The sequence below is a fragment of the Bufo gargarizans genome, chromosome 1 (genome assembly GCF_014858855.1).
Source record: "Bufo gargarizans isolate SCDJY-AF-19 chromosome 1, ASM1485885v1, whole genome shotgun sequence".
NCBI lineage: Eukaryota > Metazoa > Chordata > Amphibia > Anura > Bufonidae > Bufo > Bufo gargarizans.
Genome location: NC_058080.1, coordinates 232,560,063 through 232,572,617, shown reverse-complemented (window position 1 = coordinate 232,572,617; position 12,555 = coordinate 232,560,063).

The window sequence follows — 12,555 nt, the reverse complement described above, 5'->3', positions numbered from 1 at the left end:
TTTCATGTCTCCCACAGTGGCCCCCCCATTGTAATTAATTCCCCCCATTGTAATTAATGCCCCCCCCCCATTGTAATAACCCCCATCCCCCCATTGTAATTAATGCCCCCCCAGACCATCACTCGCCTCACAGCAGGCATCAGCACTGCTCAGGGGCTCAGGGCGGGCGGTAACAGGCAGGCAGTGCGGCGCTCACTCAGTCACTGTATGTCACGCGCCTGCGCCGCCTAGTGGGAGGATCAGGCGCGTGACGTCAGTAAGTCTGACCAGGGCCGGTGCAAGGATTTTTGCCGCCCTAGGCAAGATAAAAATTGGCACCCCCGCCCCCCCCTTATCAGATCCGGAATTGCGGACCCGGATCCGCAATTCCGAACCTGAAAAAAAATAGTACATGTCCTATTCTTGTCCCCAATAACGGACAAGAATAGGCATATTCTCTTAGTGCCGGCAATGTGCGGTCCGCAAAATGTAGTATTAATAACTAAACAATTAAATAATACACATATTGCATTGTCTACTTACCACCAGGACAATTAGATGATCTGGTCTCTGGCTGCAGTCTGGCTCTGCGGACTCCCTTGTCACTCTCTTCCCCCCCCCCTCCCTTGTCACTCTCTTCTCCCCCCCTCCCTTGTCACTCTCTTCTCCCCCCCTCCCTTGTCACTCTCTTCTCCCCCCCTCCCTTGTCACTCTCTTCTCCCCCCCTCCCTTGTCACTCTCTTCTCCCCCCTCCCTTGTCACTCTCTTCTCCCCCCCCTCCCTTGTCACTCTCTTCTCCCCCCCCTCCCTTGTCACTCTCTTCTCCCCCCTCCCTTGTCACTCTCTTCTCCCCCCCTCCCTTGTCACTCTCTCTCCCCCCCCTCCCTTGTCACTCTCTTCTCCCCCCCTCCCTTGTCACTCTTCTCCCCCCCCCTTTGTCACTCTCTTCTCCCCCCTTGTCACTCTCATTCTACTCCCCCACCCCCCTTGTCACTCTCATTCTACTACTCCCCCCCCTCCCTTGTCACTCTCATTCTACTACTACTCCCCCCCCCCTCCCTTGTCACTCTCATTCTACTACTCCCCCCCCCCTCTTGTCACTCTCATTCTACTACTCCCCCCCCTCCCTTGTCACTCTCAGTCTACTACTCCCCCCCCCCTCACTCTCATTTCCTCCCCCTTGTCAATGTCACCTCTAATGTAGCGTGGCCGAGCTCTGTTCGCTCCGCGGTACAGAAGCTTTTGTTTCCTGTACCCGGCTGACAGGAAGTGCTCACTTAGTGTGCACTTCCTTTCAGTCCGGCCGGGTACAAGAAACAAATGCTCCTGTACCCCGGGCCGGACCGAACAGAGCTCGGCCACGCTACACTAACAACTCAGCAGTCTGCAGCGCAGGCAGGCTGCGCAGCACTGAGCCGGCCGCTCAGGAGGCTCAGCATGAGGGGCGCCGCCGGCCGCCCGATCCTTTACCTTCATAACGATTATTATTATTTTTTTTTACCTCAACGGGCGCCCCCTGCTTCTGACAGCGCCCCGGTCGGCCGTCCGTCCCGCCCGCCCCTAGAAACGGCCCTGGACATCACCAAAGGTCCTTGTTACTACAAAAAGCTAAGATGAAGACAGAAGGAGATGCCGGGCTACGCAAGCAAGTGGATTAAGGTTAGTTAAATTTTTTTTTTTTTTTTTAACTCTTCAAGCGCTATTTTACTATGCATTCTGTATTCAGAATGCTATTATTTTCCCTTATAACCATGTTATAAGGGAAAATAATAATGATCGGGTCTCCACCCCGATCGTCTCCTAGCAACCATGCGTGAAAATCGCACCGCATCCGCACTTGCTTGCGGATGCTTGCGATTTTCACGTAACCCCATTCACTTCTATGGGGCCTGCGTTGCGTGGATTATCGTACCGCAACGCACAAAGAGGAGCATGCTGCGATTTTCACGCAACGCATAAGTGATGCGTGAAAATCAATGCTCATGTGAACAGCCTCATAGAAATGAATGGGTCGGTATTCAGTGCGGGTGCAATGCGTTCAACTCACGCATCGCATCCGCGCGGAATACTCCCTTGTGTGAAAGGGGCCTTAGTCGCTAAGGCCCTGAGCCTCAGGGGGACTTACACTTGGTCAGTGATTGTCAGTCACACTTTAGTCACTGTCACTTACACACTCAGGCTTCACACTTGAGCCCTGAAGCGGCAGCGGCAGACATCTTCTTCTGTCTTTTGTCTTCTTCTGTCTTTCCTGTCTGGAAGGTTGGCGACGCAGGAGCCTATCAGTGTCTAGTTAGGACCCCCCTCCCCACTACACCACTGATCCTAGTGATATGCCACCAATGTATGAGATGGGCCAACCCCTTTCAGAGGAACTGTCACCACAAAATGCAGTGCAATGCACAGGAACTATGCGTTTATAGCAGGAGATGCTGTGCAGATTGATATATAAATATACATTTATAAAGATTCAGTAAAAAAAATTGTATACATTTTATAAATTTGTATACATTTTAATCTCTGCTCTTTTCTTCTCTGTTGGCTCAATTAGCTGTCTGATGGATTCAATGACAAGGAGAAGCAATAGACTGAAAATGTGCTGAAAGAGAAAAAACAGTGGAAATTTTGTAATGAACACCAATTGAAAAAAAAGTGATTTTTAGCCCCAAATGATTAGAATTTTATAAAAGAAAATCCACAGCCTGTCCATAGCCTTTAACCTCATCCATCTTTTGTAAAAAAAATAAAACCGATATAACTGTGGCATAATTGCATTTTTTCCCCCAATTCCATCTAATTTGGAAATTTTTCCAGCTTCCCAATACATTCTATGCAAATTAAATGTAGTCATTAGAAAGTACAACTTGTCCTGCAAAAAAATAAGTGTGACAATACGGCTACGTTAATGGAAAAATTTAAAGCTCCAGGAGGGCAGAGAGTGAAAAACTAAAATGAAAGAACTGGGGTCAGAAAAAGGTTAAATGTAAGATGAGATTAAACAGGTTATTAACTCATTAGAGAATGGGAAAAGTCCTGGGCCAGATGGCTTTTCAGCCAGCTATTACAAGAAATTTAAAGATGTATTAGCCCCTTATATAGAACAGTATCTGAGTGGTGTCTCTTTGGCTTTCCCCTCAGAACAGAATCGACGCTGGCCCACATTTCAGTTATCCCGAAAGAAGGAAAGGACAATACGCTCTGTATGAACTACAGACCTATTTCTTTATTAAACGTAGACATTAAGATTTTTGCTAAATTGATTGCAGACAGGTTGAAAAGGCTGATGCCCCTTTTAGTGGACCCTGACCAGTTGGGTTTCATAGTGGGTAGGGAGGCCAGAGACAACACCATCAGAGTGTTCCATATGATTCAGCAAGCAAAAATTAAAAAAGTGCCACTAGTCCTCATTTCGACCAATGCCGAAAAGGCATTTGACCGCCTAAATTGGAACTATCTTCAGTCGGTACTTCATAAGGTAAAACTACCACAAATCTTGATTGATAAAATTATGTCTCTATATGTTTCACCTTCGGCCTGTGTTAAGGCTAATGGTGTACTATCCTCTCCTTTTTCAATAGCAAATGGAACCAGACAGGGATGTCCCTTATCCCCGTTATTATTTGTCCTATGCTTAGAACGTTTTTTAATAAAAATAAGAGCCAACCCTAGTATTAGAGGTTTCCCCGCTCATTCCCGGGAACATAAGATTGCAGCGTTTGCTAATGATACGCTTCTTACTATATCTGAACCATTGATTTCGATTCCAGAAATACTCAAAGAATTTGATTTGTTTAATGAAGTCTCTGACTTTAAAATTAATTCTAATAAATCCGAGCTGTTTAATATCAATATTGATGCCAATACTTGGAACAAAATTATTATAGGGAGTCCCCTAAAGCATACGTCAACTTCTATTACTTGCTTGGGTGTACAGGTATACAGAGATCTTTCAGATACATACCACAAAAACTTTCTTCCCCTATTGAATAACACTGAAGTCTTACTGAAGGAATGGAGCTCCTATTGGATTTCCTGGTTTTGCAGAGTTAACCTAATTAAGATGGAAATTTTACCTAGATTTTTGTATTTGTTTCAGACACTTCCGGTGGAAATCCCACCTGCTTTTTTTAAGAAACTAAAATTAATACTGACTAAATTCATTTGGCAGAACAAACAAAATAGGATTAAATACGCTACACTGGTTACACATAAATCTAGTGGAGGTATTGGGTTACCGGATTTTGAACTTTACTATAAGGCTTCAATTCTAACTAGGATACTGGAGTGGATCCCGGATCCTACTACAAAAAGATGGGTAGAACTAGAGCAAGACTCAGTTAAGACCTCTCTATTTGCCCTGCTTTGGAAAACCCCCCAATATGCCAAAAATCTTGCTGTGGTAGATAATCAGTTTACCATGGGCTACACTCAGGAAGTGGTATTCTATAGTATGTTCTCTAAAGATCTCAACCCAGAAAGATACCAGGGCATTTCTGTCTAGTTTCATACCCAATGACTGGCATGTCTTAACCAAATTTCTTAAAGATAATAAGAAATTGGGGAGAATGCAAGTGAGAAAGTTTTTTAGAGGTGGACGCTTGATTCCCATAAAGGATTTTCTCACCAATTTTGGAAAAGAAGTGATCACAAATACTCAGCATGCTTTATTGTCCACTCAATTGATGAAATGGTTTAAGGATCATGTTGATCCATTAGATACTGTTGCTCTGTATCGGCTACTATTAAACTACACTCCTGGAGACCATTTAGGCTAGGTCTACACGACGACATTTGTCGCGCTACAAAAAGTCGCGCGACAGATAGGGCGCAACAGTTGTCGCGCGACATTTTGTTGCACTAATGTCGCGCGACAATTTTTATAATGGCAGTCTATGGTGTCGCACTGCAACATGCGACATGTTGCGACTGCGACGCGACAGTCGCAGAAAAATCCATCTTGAATGGATTTTCTGCGACTGTCGCGTCGCAGTCGCAGCATGTCGCATGTTGCAGTGCGACACCATAGACTGCCATTATAAAAATTGTCGCGCGACATTGGTGCAACAAAATGTCGCGCGACAAATGTCGTCGTGTAGACCTAGCCTAAGTCTCCAAGTGTTACAAAATATTAAACGGCTCGGACACAATCCCGTCCCATCTTGAAAAATGGAACAAGGAACGTAATAAACATTTTAGTGAGACAAACAGAATTTTTGTTGAGGAAGACACTTACTTTCTGTCAATCCTATAAATACCAAGAAATGCAATATAAATTAGTTACACGCTGGTATAGGATTCCTACCTTGCTACATAGGATTAATCCAGAATTTTCTAATTTATGTTGGAGATGTAAAGAAGGAATAGGAGATTATACTCACATCTGGTATACATGCCCTAAGATTGTTCCCTTTTGGGATAGTTTTAATGATGTTATCAATGAGGTTTTTAAGACTAGGGTCAAAATTTCTGCAGAGTTAGTTCTGTTTTACTTGTTTGACGTAAATCAGGTATTTGTTAAATCTGAACTTTGTTTGCATCTCCTCAACGCTGCCAAAATATTGGTCCCTAAGTATTGGCTTCAACAGGACTCACCGTCGATAAAGGACTGGATAGCAGAAGTGCTAAAGATACGTGATTTTGAGAAGCTCAAATGGACTTTGGCACAGAATCTATTGAAATATAATGATATTTGGGACTCTTGGGATAACTATTTGACCCCAGAAAAGTACTTACGATTGTATTCTAGTTCAAATTTATGATTCTGGAAGAATGATTATTGATAATACTCCTTTGTTATATGACATTTATCTATGCTATTCAATTAGATGACTGGTATTGTTTTCACGTTTTCCCTTGTTTTCTGTTTGTACCGTTTTTCCCCCTTTACCCTTCCCTTCTCTTTTTCAACACTACCCCCTGTCTACGTCTCTCTTTTTATTTTTCAATGTCAATGTTTCTCTCTTGTTTTAATATTGAAATCCTCTTATTTCTTGTAATCGATGGTTATTGCTTTGAGGTGAATGAACTTCAAACATATACTGTATACAATTGTTTGGTAATTAAATTTTCTTACTTTGGCTGTGATTATAAGATGTAGAGAAAAACATCTCGTTGTTTTAGAAAAAATATAATAGCCTTTGATTTGCTATTGAAAATAAAAAAAAATTACAAGAAAAGGGTTAAATGTATACATTTCAAATTTTGCTGAATTTTTTCCTACAATACTATATTATTATATAATATTAATCTGCTCTGCTCCTCCTGCTAAATAACATGCAAACTACAGACTGCTCTGCATTTCATGATAGCAGGTTCTTTTTAAACAGGACCTGTCACCAAAAAATGCCATGCAATCTGCAGGCAGCATGTTATAGAGCAGGAGGAGCTGAGTAGATTGACGTATGGATTTATGAGAAAAGATTCAGTAAAACTTGTAATTTTTACATTTGCAGCCCTGTGAACAGATATGGTATGGTACAGGAGGGAGGGGTTATCAGTGACTGACAGCTCTCTCTGTATGTACACTTATACACACAATGCTATCAGTCACTGTTCTGATAGATCTTCACAGGGCTAAAGTTTTACTGAATCTTTCCCCATAAAACTGTATATCCAACTTCTCAGCTCCTCCTACTCTATAACATACTGTCTGCAGATTACACTGCATTTTTGGGTGACAGGTTCCATTTAGGTTTCTGGTCATTTTGAGAGTACAGTCGTGGCCAAAAGTTTTGAGAATTACATAAATATTGGAAATTGGAAAAGTTGCTGCTTAAGTTTTTAAAATAGCAATTTGCATATACTCCAGAATGTTATAAAGAGTGATCAGATGAATTGCATAGTCCTTCTTTGCCATGAAAATTAACTTAATCCCCCAAAAAACTTTCCACTGCATTTTATTGCTGTCATGAAAGGACCTGCTGAGATCATTTCAGTAATCGTCTTGTTAACTCAGGTGAGAATGTTGACGAGCACAAGGCTGGAGATCATTATGTCAGGCTGATTGGGTTAAAATGGCAGATTTGACCTGTTAAAAGGAGGGTGATGCTTGAAATCATTGTTCTTCCATTGTTAACCATGGTGACCTGCAAAGAAACGCGTGCAGCCATCATTGCGTTGCATGAAAATGGCTTCACAGGCAAGGATATTGTGGCTACTAAGATTGCACCTCAATCAACAATTTATAGTATCATCATGAACTTCAAGGAAAGAGGTTCAATTCTTGTTTAGAAGGCTTCAGGGCATCCAAGAAAGTCCAGCAAGCGCCAGGATCGTCTCCTAAAGAGGATTCAGCTGCGGGATCGGAGTGCCACCAGTGCAGAGCTTGCTCAGGAATGGCAGCAGGCAGGTGTGAGCGCATCTGCACGCACAGTGAGGCGAAGACTTTTGGAAGATGGCCTGGTGTCAAGAAGGGCAGCAAAGAAGCCACTTCTCTAAAAAAAAAAACCATCAGGGACAGATTGATCTTCTGCAGAAAATATGGTGAATGGACTGCTGAGGACTGGGGCAAAGTCATATTCTCAGATGAAGCCTCTTTCCGATTGTTTGGGGCATCAGGAAAAAGGCTTGTCCGGAGAAGAAAAGGTGAGCGGTACCATCAGTCCTGTGTCATGCCAACAGTAAAGCATCCTAAGAACATTCATGTGTGGGGTTGCTTCTCATCCAAGGGAGTGGGCTCACTCACAATTTTGCCCAAAAACACAGCCATGAATAAAGAATGGTACCAAAACACCCTCCAACAGCAACTTCTTCCAACAATCCAACAACAGTTTGGTGAAGAACAATGCATTTTCCAGCACGATGGAGCACCGTGCCATAAGTCAAAAGTGATAACTAAGTGGCTCGGGGACCAAAACGTTGACATTTTGGGTCCATGGCCTGGAAACTCCCCAGATCTTAATCCCATTGAGAACTTGTGGTCAATCCTCAAGAGGCGGGTGGACAAACAAAAACCCACTAATTCTGCCAAACTCCAAGAAGTGATTATGAAAGAATGGGTTGCTATCAGTCAGGAATTGGCCCAGAAGTTGATTGAGAGCATGCCCAGTCAAATTGCAGAGGTCCTGAAAAAGAAGGGCCAACAATGCAAATACTGACTCTTTGCATAAATGTCATGTAATTGTCGATAAAAGCCTTTGAAACGTATGAAGTGCGTGTAATTATATTTCACTACATCACAGGAACAACTGAAACAAAGATCTAAAAGCAGTTTAGCAGCAAACTTTGTGAAAACTAATATTTGTGTCATTCTCAAACTTTTGGCCACGACTGTAGATCCTTTGTTTGTCTATAGAATACAATGTCTAATACTTATCCTGCATTATTTTTCTGTGATTTCTCTATGGAATCTAACATTTCCAGCTATATAAAAGATAGATAACAGCAGTGGGCTCATTTGTCCGACAACCATTCCTGGCGATGCAGCGTGCATGTCTTTCTCAGTGAGGATTGGGGAGTAAGCAGGAAATCAAATATGCCAATCCTTCTTTCCCCGACATCTGCTGATATGGAGAGTCAGGAGTCTCAGTACATATAAAATCATTGGCAATCCTGGGGGGATGAGACAAAGTTTATCTTATGTGTATGGGGGGCTGTAGTCTTTGGTGCACACAAATTTCTACCAACAGGTAGACAGCGAAATTGAAATAGTCAACCATTAAAAAAATCCCTCTTTTACATATATCTGGAATCCATAGCTACTGCATGCATCATACCATTACTGACTGCTAAAATGAGTTTGAATGAAGGAAGCATAACCTTTGTTTAACGTGGACAGCAGCAATACAAATATGTGTCAGGATGAATCATCAAGAAAACCATGTCTCAAGTGTCTTAGTGAAAACATTTCTTCAACATTCAAGTAAAAAAACAACCCCAGAACAGACCAAAAATTCCTAAAAGAAAAGACACAAACTATAGTTCACAAGACCACATGTTTATTCCACAATGTCAAGATCTTTTGCTACAATTATGATAAAATGTTTGATAAATAGTTTACTTGATGAATACGCTTTTTTTTCTTTCTTTCTTTCTACCAAGACATTTATTCAGTTTGCTATGAAGGGTTGCCACCATTGCAATCCAGGAAAAAACACATGCCTATGCACATACCTGCGGTCCCAGCCACCAGAGTCTCCAGTGCTTTTTCCAATAGTGTGCAAGCTTGGCCACCGCTTCTGGATTGGAGGGTGGTCATAACCCTTGGATACAAGCAGTGTATAATGTGACAGAAAAATTAATCAATCCAGCAAAGAAGGCAATATGGATAATAACTAGTGTTGATCGAGCACCCCCTGAAGAGGGGAGGGTGTCTGGTTCACAGGAAAAGGTCAGAAATTGATGGAAACACCGCTAAAATGGTTCAGAAACAACATGGGTTGGATGTCTGGATGCATCTTGGTCCCCCAGGTCGCTGCTGGGAACGATGTTGTCCGAGTAGTACGGCACTTTTACAGACTGACAATAATACGCACAAAACCGAAGATAAGATCGATTTTAGAGAAAAAATTGTTAGGAAACATTCTTTTCTGTATATTTAAAGTGCAAGTGCTGCCAAAAATTACAAGGAAGAGGCACTCCGATACAACCTGTATATCACATAAAGGCGGGCCTCATTCAAATTGTGGTACAATTGTTCAGGTAGTGGGACTCCTACAAAGCCTATGCACTAAGGGAAAAGGCTGCCAAAATTACAAGGAACCAGCACTCCAATACACCCTTTATTAAACATAAAGGAGGGCATCATACATACCCTTGAAAAATGATGATTGCTGGCCTGCTGGGGACCCTCAAAAATATTAGGAGCAAGGGCCTGCTGGTGACCCTCTAAAACATTAGGGGTGAGGACCTGCTGCTGAGCTGACCATCTAAAAAAAATTGTGGACGAGGGCCTGCTGCCGAGCTTACCATTTAAAACATTATGGGAGAGGGCCTGCTGCCGAGCTGACAATCTAAAAATGTTTGCGGTCGATTAAATCATAAAAGCCACATTTAGATCACTGAGGACACTGACACCGTCTGCTACGTACTCCTTCACCATCTTCCAAAATGTTTACCTCCTTGTGAAACTAAGCCGCGCATCAGGTTGAGGGTGCTGGCGAGGTGTCATAAAAACTATCCCAGGCCTTGGAGAGTGTTGCCCTGCCTCTGTTGGAACTGATGTGTGTTCCCCTCATCTCCCCTCCTCGATTGGCCAAGGAACTACCTACTCTGCAGCCAGCGTTGTCAGCTGGAAATTTTTGTAGCAATTTTTCCAAAAGACCTTCTTTTGGAAGTCCTCTCCACCACAGGAATGAGAGATGAGAAGTTCTCTTTGTAGCGGGGGTCAAGAAGGGTAAACAACCAATAATCGGTGTTGGCCAAAATGCGTATAACGCGAGCGTCACGGGAAAGGCAGCATAACATAAAGTCAGCCATGTGTGCTAGAGTCCCAACAGACAAGATTTCGCTGTTTCATCATAAGGATGATACTCAATCTCCTCATCCTCTTCTTCTACCCATCCACGCTGAACAGATGGAATAAAACTTGCATGTGTACTACCCTCTGTAGCGGAGGCAACCATCTCTAGCTCCTCCTCCTCATCATCCAATTTGCGCTGAGAAGACGAACTGAGGGTGGTCTGGCTATCACCCTGTGTACTGTCTTCCCCCATTTCTACCTCTTCCACATGCAAAGCGTCCGTCTTAATTGTGAGCAGCGAGTGTTTGAGTAGACACAGAAGTGGGATGGTTACGCTAATAATAGCGTTATCCCCGCTCACCATCTGTGTTTATTCCTCAAAGTTGCGTAAAACCTCCCAGAGGTCAGATATCCATGCCCACTCGTTGCTTGTGAAGAGTAAAAGCTGACTGGAAAGGCGAAGACCATGTTGCAGCTGGTATTCCACTACTGCCCTATGCTGCTCACAAAGCCTGGCCAACATGTGGAACGTGGAGTTCCAACGCGTGCTCACGTCGCACAACAGTCGGTAAGCTGGCAATTGCAAGCACTGCTGCAGCGTTGCCAGACAGGCGGAAGCTGTCGATGACTTGCGTAAATGGGCACACACATGGCGCACTTTCACCAGTAGCTCAGGCAAATTGGGGTAGGTTTTGAGAAACCGTTGAACCACTAGGTTGAACACATGAGCTAGGCATGGTATGTGTGTGAGCTTGCCGAGCTCCAAAGCCGCCACCTAGTTACGGCCATTATCAGACACAGCCATGCCACAGCTCTGTGGCGGTGTGCTGTTTGTCACCCAAGCAGATCAGTTTAAGCACGGCCTGTTGCCGCTTCCCCAGTGCAGTGCTACACTGCTTCCAGCTACTGACTGATGTCTGACTGGTGCTGCAAGATAATAATTCAGAGGCCCGCAATCTTTGGCGTTGGTAGCACCTGTACAATCCCAGGGTATGACTCGTTCCCGGCCTCCACAATGTTCACCCAGTGTGCCATCAGGAAAATGTAGCGTCCCTGGCCAAGAGCACTTGTCCATGTGTCAGTCGTTAAGTGGACCTTCTCAATAATTGCATTGGTCAGGGCACGGGTGATGTTACGGGACACATGCTGGTGTAAGGCTGGGACTGCACACTGTGAAAAATGTTGGCGGCTGGGGATAGAGTACCACGGGACAGCCGCCGCTATCAGGCTGCGGAAAGCCTCAGTGTCCACAAACCTAAATGGCAACATTTCCAGGGCCAGCAATTTGTAAAGGTGCGCATTTAGTGCTATGGTCTGTGGGTGGGTGGCTGGGTAGTTGCGCTTTCGTTCAAAGGCCTGGGGTATAGACATCTGTACGCTGCGCTAGGACACAGAAGTGGATGTGCTAGCTGATGGTGCTTGCAAAGATCCAGGTGCATGGCGGGAGACATCCGGGCCTGCATCTTGGACAGGGGATTGGCTAGCACGTAACACAGGGGAAGAGGAGGCAGTGTTGTGACCCGGAAGGAGTATCAGGGTGAGGATTCTGTTGACCAGACTCTTGGCTACTGAGACTGAACTTTGTGGAAGACAGAGTGGTGCTTAACCGACTGGAAGCATTATCTGCTGCAATCCAACCGACCACCTGGTCACACTGGTCTGACTTCGAGAGTTGTGTCCTGCGCCGCCCTGCAAACTGGGACATGAAGCTAGGTATTGTGGATGAGTGTGTTTCTTGTGCTCTGGCAGGAGGCACAGTTTTACCACGCCCACGGCCATGGCCTCTGTGTGCACCATCAGCATCACAGCCACTTCCCCGTCCCATACTGCTCACCTTGCACATATTAAATGGTATATATAGCACAGGTTTTGTAAGTGTATGCGCAAAAGTACACAGAATGTCAGATATTTTTAGGATGCGCACAGATTAAACAGCAGGTATAGCGCAAGTAATGTCGCTGTCACCACCACCTAATAAAAAATTACACTGAATTAATGTCACTGATATTTAGGATGTGCACACGTTAAACAGGAAGTATAGCGCAAGTAATGTTGCTGTCACCACCGCCTAATGAAAAATTACACTGAATTAATGTCACTGATATTTGGGATGGGCAAACCTTATACAGGAGATGTAGCGCAGGTAATGTCGCTGTCACCACCACCTAATATAAAATTTC